The sequence below is a fragment of the Sinocyclocheilus grahami genome, unplaced genomic scaffold (assembly GCF_001515645.1).
Source record: "Sinocyclocheilus grahami isolate Dianchi unplaced genomic scaffold, SAMN03320097.WGS_v1.1 scaffold30.1, whole genome shotgun sequence".
Lineage (NCBI taxonomy): Eukaryota > Metazoa > Chordata > Actinopteri > Cypriniformes > Cyprinidae > Sinocyclocheilus > Sinocyclocheilus grahami.
Window position 1 is genome coordinate 2,729,452 of NW_015505209.1, and position 7,593 is coordinate 2,737,044.

The following is a 7,593-nucleotide window of genomic DNA, read 5'->3' on the forward strand; positions in this document are numbered from 1 at the left end:
AGTAAGTGCTATAAAAACTAATTACAACCTACTATAAAGGCTGTGCATTGTTAAAGGGGTCATATGATGCGATTTCAAGTTTTCCTTTGTCTTTGGAGTGTTACAAGCTGTTTGTGAATAGATAAGATCCCTAAAGTTGCAAAGACTAAAGTCTCAAACACAAAGAGATATTCTTTATAAAAATTAAGACTCGTCCACGCCCCCCTAAAACGCCTCGTTTAAACGCCACCACATGTCTGTCACGATGTGGGAAGATTTGCATAACGCCGCCCAAATGTTCACTCAATGAAAGGCGGCGTAACTTTTGTTACTATTGTTGCTGCCACAGCCATGTTGTGAGGACCATAATTATTTTCATGTTAACAGCCAAAAAATTGCCAATATTAAAATGTTATACTATGTTATACTATTTTAAAAATTAATTTCTACATTTTTATTTTGTATTTAACTAAAATATATAAGAACTAAAAATACTAAAATCAATATATATATTTTTTAATTTAGCCATCAGTGTAAATTATTAATGAGATACTATTATAGTTTTCATAAATTTTGAATTGTTTTAATTTTTCCATTTTAATTTAATTGTCATTTTTAATTGTATTAATTTTATTTTAGTTTTAATTATCAAGTTAAACTAAATGACACATTTAATTTAAAGCATATATGCCCTTAAACACATATTTAAAATATACCACCATCTTTGTTGTTTCTATACATTAATAGGGAGATTCAATGTGGAATTATGAAAATATAAATATATTCATATGCAATGAATCACAATTAATTACAGAAGAACTGAAGATTAGTTATTTTATATTATATAATGTTTAACGTTATTACTATAATAAACATTGTAATGTACAATAGGAAAAATGCATATTTTGATTTTCGAAAGATTCACATTTAACTGTTATTAAATATATTAATATAAATATATCAATAATTAGTTTTTTAATTAACTTTAAATGAGTATTAGATGACACAAAGGCAATCTAAATTTGAAAATAGCCTTTAGCATCACATTAAAAACCACTCAGAACACCTTAGTAACCATATAGCCAGGCCCTAGCAACAACCCAAATCACCCTAACGAGCTTTGCATGCAGGCACTGCTCTCATTTTCTTCAGAGAATGAAAAAAAAAAAAAAAAGTATTTTTAATTCAAATCATGCAACTCTACACTTAGTCATGTATAAACATTACATCTCATAAAAAGTGATGGATGTTTTTTTTCTTCCAGATTTAATTACACTACACTACTCTGCCAGCACCCAAAGCCACAAAATGAAGGATTAACTAAATCAAAATGACACTGAATTGAGAGATTCAGAACACTCACGCTCTACCCTCACCAAATAAAGCAGTGGCCTCAGTTGAGCCAATAGAACATGGTGAAACGGATACAGTTCAACAGGTGTGCACCATGGACAAGACAATGTATGTGTTATTAACACCCTGGCAAAAAACAAAAACAACAACAATAATAATAATAATTGAAATGAAGTCATAATATCTGTACTTTATTACATGGAAATCTTTCCATGTACCCCCTGGAAGCTGCTTACATAGCCCTGGTTGAAAATCACTGCACTAGGTGTCAACATCTTGTAAAGCTACTGGAATGGGGCAACTGTGGTGTTCGACTCAACTGGATCACTTCACTGGCTGAATAAGTGCCAAACGCATTGCCCCATTTCAGGACACAAGCACCAGCTGGTGGCCGTTTGGTCCTCTGGTGATAATTCAATATGATGTACCTTTGGCTAAAGCTGGATCAAGGGACTTATTGGAACAGGTACAAGGGAAGAGTCGCAACAATGTAGCTCCTTTCATGTTTTATGAGAGAATTTAAAAAGTCATACAGGTTTGGAATGACATGAGAGAGTAAAAAATGACAATTTTCATTTTTGGCTGAACCATCTCTAATTAAGTGATAAAAGTAAAACATTCAAAGAAGGGGTGCCAATCTTCTACTGGACCTGCAAACCTCTTGGCAGGTGGGGAGAGACTTTCACTAATACACAATGTTCAAGGCCTAGCAGGCGATTTGTTGCTTAGTCAGTCTATACATCTGTTAATGTAATCCAATCCTAGCAATCCAACTCAGATTAGGAAGCGGAGTTGTAATGCTGTTAGATTTATGCCAGTACTTCTGAGAGTCAAATTATACCGCACTGGCTTCCCTTCAAGAGTGAACAACAGTTGTAACCTAGATCGTCAAACTGCTTTCCACACTTAAGTCCTGTTGCATTACAACTAGAGGTGTCATGAACTACAGATGTAGATTAATCAAATATTTAAACTTTGGAAAATGCATCTCGAGACCCCTGTGGTCTTTAGTTGACCTAAGGTTGGATAAAGTCAGTGTTGTTGGTGGATTGTTAAACTATTAAAAATATAGTAAACTGTTCAGAAAAGAAATACTGTAGAAACAAATTTCACCCAGAAATTGCAAAGTTTCACAAACACACATAAACATATATATATACATATACATACATATATATATATATATATATATATATATATATATATATCCAAATTTCCATATATATTTCTATTTATATACACCACATACACACACACACACACACACACAACACGAAAAATAAAATATCTATTAAAAAAAAACTAAAAATAAATGAAGAAAAACATTGAACAGAAGAATATTACAAAAAGCAAAAGGAAAAAATGCAGTTTACAACAATTTTGTAATAAATATAACAAAAGATTAATAATTTTTAGATTTTTTTTTACTTTAATTCAGACAGTGTATGTGTTATTAACTCCCTGGTGAATAAAAAAATAACAATAAAATAAACAAGATAAAGAAAATTGAAGGTTATTCTGAGTAATTGTACTTTTTAGGACCTTTTTATATTTTCTGCTATATTATATATATATATATATATATATATATATATATATATATATATATATATATATATATATATATATATATATAGATTTTAGCAAATGGCTGCAATATAACAAAGTGAAAAATTTAAGGGGGTCTGAATACTTTCCGTACCCACTGCATATATATATATATATGCGCTTTATATCTCAGGGTATAAATGACAGGGTGGATCCTCTACAAAACGGCTGGATTGATTAAGAGAAAGCATTCCATTGCTAATATGATTTTCATTTGAGCATTTTCTCTACATCTATTCCAAGAAGGCCCATATCTTGATCAAGTCAGTAATGCCGATGACGTCCCCAGTCGGGCCAACTGATATCAGCTGAGGCGCCACATGAGTGAATGAGCTGAAAGTGCAGAAGCCAGTTTTTATCCAGGTCCCATATTAACTGTTTTTAATAGGTTTATGTAATTTTTTTTGCCTGGAGGCTATTCGTAAGAATTTCTGCAGAATGTGTTTACACGTGCGTGAAAAGGGAAGCTGACTGCCAAAATTAGTTTGTGTTGATTAGACATTGGCGCCGGATGTGGCCTGTCTTTCGCGTATGGTTGTTTCAGAGACTAGAAGTTTTTTTTTTTTTGCCTTATAATGCCACTAAAACTAACTTGTGTTATAAAAAAAATTAAAAATCAAACCTACAATAAAACTAAACTCATTCCATTTATAGACGGCAAATTAGACATTTGTGATTGAGGGTGACTTTGAAAATGTGTTGCTTGTTTTAGTTGTTTAGTCAAGCATGGCCTCAAACAGCACCGGGGGGATTCCCATAGGCATTTTAAACAAATGTTGTTGCATGAATTCCTTTGAAAAGGGAATGAGAACTGGCAGTGCCGTAATTTCATTTGGCACAACTGAAATGTCATGAAATGAACTCTGTCTGTCTGTTTACTAATACTTTGACGCAACTGCCCTATATCAAAGAATAAAGATGGCTCTTAGGTAGGTGAGCTAAATATTGTGGTGCCACAGAGTTCAGATGCACTAGTGACAAGCATTCATTCACTTATCTAAAATGCTTTAAGGTTGCAGTTTATTACCCTCTAGTTCTCATTTCTAGAGAGAAAGTGACAGTTCACCCAAATTTTTTTTAATTAATGTCATTATTTACTCACACCCATGTCATTCTAAACCTGTGTAGAACACAAAAGATGATAATATTAAGAACTAAAACGAGATTGGATTTAGGCATTTGAATTTAGGCATTTTTCAAACGGAGTAATATTAGTTTCCAAGATAAAAACAAATAAAAATACAATAAAATTTGAACAAATAAATCTAAAACAAATTTAACTGGAAGACAAGTCATTTATTTGGGTACAAATGTAAAGATGAACTACATCCTCCGTTTCAAGGAAGATGAACACACATTGATGTATTTATTCATAGGCAGTCTTTTTTCTGATCGATTAATTTAGATTGAAAGGAAATGTTTTTGGCACACAGTCATTTAAATACACAAGTGTGCAAAATAATAGACACATTTGCATTTGAGGACAGCATCATAGTCCTCTCTTTAGCAAGGGTTTTTAAATGATATTTTATCATTTTTGTAGAGGTAGCATAAAAGGAATCCTGCTGCAATGTGATAGGTCTGTTTCACATGCACAGACATACAAAAATATTAATCATAAAATACAAAATACTTTTAAATGTATTGAATTATTTATATTACTTCAATATTGTGCACAAAATGACAACTCTAATATAAAATGCATCTAAAAATTGATTCACATGGCTATAATTATGTAAATATTAATCAGGATAAAAAAAACAAAATCTAAATTGGAATGTGTTATGGATTTCAGATGCCTCATGCACAGTTCTCACAGAACTGACATGACATTTCTTATATAGTGGTACATTTCTATATTCAATTTACTGAATTTAATTAATGTCACAAAGCAGAACTGAAACGGCACCAGGCCCGGCTCAGCTCAAATATCAAATTGTTAGACAGTATGAATTATATTAATGCTTAGATATTTCATATATAAACACCAGCAAAGGCTCAAGTAAAACTGAGAAAAATAATTGTGTAATATAATTTGGCATGCAATGACAAATAGGTAATATCATGAAATGTGCGCAGTGATTGTCAAGACAACGGCAAGGTTTATGGCAACAGTACCTGTGAGCCCCAGGATAGAGCAAATCCACTGCAGCCCATGAGGTGACATGTTATTTTACCTGCTACAAATAACGAGCGCAACTGAATTTCACTTACGTAAAAGGGTTCATTTTGATTTATCAGTATTATGAACTTTTTGAAATCTAAATCTTAGCGTGGGACATAAAGTGATGTACAGGCATCATGATTACATGCTCAAGTACACAAATTACACAAGCTGCCTAGATTTGCCAAAATGGAAACCAAAGGGTTTTCAATTGTATTTGTCGATAAATTAAAGGATTAGTTTACTTCCAGAATAAAAATGTCCTGATAATTAACTCACACCCATGTCATGCAAGTTGTTCATGTCTTTCTTTTTTCAGTCGAAAAGAAATTAACATTTTTGGGGAAAACATTTTAGGATTTTTCTCCATATAGTGGACTTCAATGGTGGCCAGCGGGTTGAAGGTCCAAATTGCAGTTTCTCTACACAATCCCAGCTGAGGAATAAGGGTCTTTTCTAGCAAAAACGATCTGTCATTTTCTAAGAAAAATTCAAATTTATATACTTTTTAACCACAAATGCGTTTCGCTAGATAAGACCCTTATTCTTCAAATAAACAGAGCAGAGTTAATGAAGCATTGCTGTGGAAATGGTTTCTTCTCTCTCTGAATCAGTGAAACCCTATTACACACTGTCTCCATTGTGCAGAAAGCAGACCGCCCATGCAAGACCGTCACACTAGCCTTTCGCTAACTGTCATACGCTCGTTCACAAGAGTGGCGTTCCAGCAGATGATGTAGGCGTAAGCAGGAGAGACAATTCTCTTCAATATTTTGAATTTGGACCACAGTACCCATTTCAGCCACTAGCTGTCAATCTTTCATATACTGCACCTTCAAGAGTGTGTATTTCTTAGCATTTCCCGTTATGTTCACAGATGTATATTGAATAACGACTTTCACATAGCTTGCAAAGAATCGGAACGAGTCGTACAAAGACCTTTTGACCATGATGCCCCAAGTATACATCGTTTTTGTACACGTACGCTAGCGTAAGCGTACAGTCGAATGCATAGCCTTTCAAAGTATACTCCATTAACGCGGGCGGTTGACATGTGCTCTCATACCCATGCAGACACATGCAGTCTCATACCCTCTTAGGCACAAGCGCTTGTCAACGAGGCCATCTGTTGTTGTTGCAGTTGTTCCGTCACTTTAGTTTCGTTTTCTACTGTGAAACAACGGCCCGGGACAGTGTTGCCACCTTGTGGAACAACTGATTAATGCAAAAATTCAATGCACATGCGCGGTTACAAAAATTGGGTGGTGCGCATACTATTCTGATGACGAAATTTGCATCATGCGCACTGTACGCGGTCCCTTGTGAACACGTAAAAAGTGAAGTATACTTTGGCCTTAACGTGCCACTGCAGATTAACATACCCAACAGTCATGCGTTTTTATGACTTACCTGGTATTGTGTTGTCCAAAACAAACCCAAAGGATCCACCAATGAACATGTGGGTGGTGAAGAGAATCATTATGAGCGGATCCAGCTCGTTTATGCCTGTTGACAGATACAAAACCATTTAGATCACAAAGAACCGGGCAGACAGTGACAGATGTCCAATGCATGCATATAGATGTAAGGCAACGGGTGGGCGTAAAAACTCTTGGTATAAGATATCTTATGATTATGTCTTAAGAGGGTGGATGTTCTAGGGCCAATTAACGTCCATCTGATGAGACCCACACAGCAAGCATTGGTCAGGAGTTCAATGTGTCAGCTTAAAACTCAAATTCCTGAAAGCCTGTCAATTAACTGCTTAAAAGAGCCCCTGATAAAGCACTATTGGACTTTTGTTGATGGAAAAGCCCCCTCATTTTAAGCAGTGCTAACAGAAAACTTGGGACAAGATTCGGACAAAGTTCATCCAAAGGGTGCACTAGCCTGGATGTCGAAGGAGGTCTGTTGGTTTTTACATGAGAGGGTCGCACTGAAGTGAAGGGAGGAGATTACAGCAGAGTCAAACAGAGACTTGTAAAGAGGATTGGCAGATAAGTCGCCCTAACCTCAGGAGTCCAGACAATGCTTTTTTACCAATGTAGATAAGCTTGGGATGTGCCACTTGCACCGAGTGACCTCCCACATAGCATATCTCAAAAAACTATTGTTTCTTGTCCTGTTCAGTTGCATCTAATCTACAGCTAAATAGTTCAGACTGGAATTGTTCTTCTAATATTTTTGTTCTGCATTTTTTTTTTTACAATGAAGAGATATTATAGCAATAGACTATGAAAACCAATGTAGATAAGCGTGGGATGTGCCACTTGCACCGAGTGACCTCCCACATAGCATATCTCAAAAAACTATTGTTTCTTGTCCTGTTCAGTTGCATCTAATCTACAGCTAAATAGTTCAGACTGGAATTGTTCTTCTAATATTTTTGTTCTGCATTTTTTTTTTACAATGAAGAGATATTATAGCAATAGACTATGAAAAAGAAATTCAGAATGAATTTACTCAAGCGAATTTCATTGATATATATA

At 34.6% G+C, this 7,593-nt stretch overlaps 1 pseudogene; it reads right to left on the bottom strand.

Annotated features, from left to right (window-relative positions):
* Positions 1-1,600: 1,600 nt before the first annotated feature.
* Positions 1,601-7,593, bottom strand: part of LOC107573160 (solute carrier family 23 member 2-like) — a 34,005-nt pseudogene continuing 28,012 nt past the window's right edge.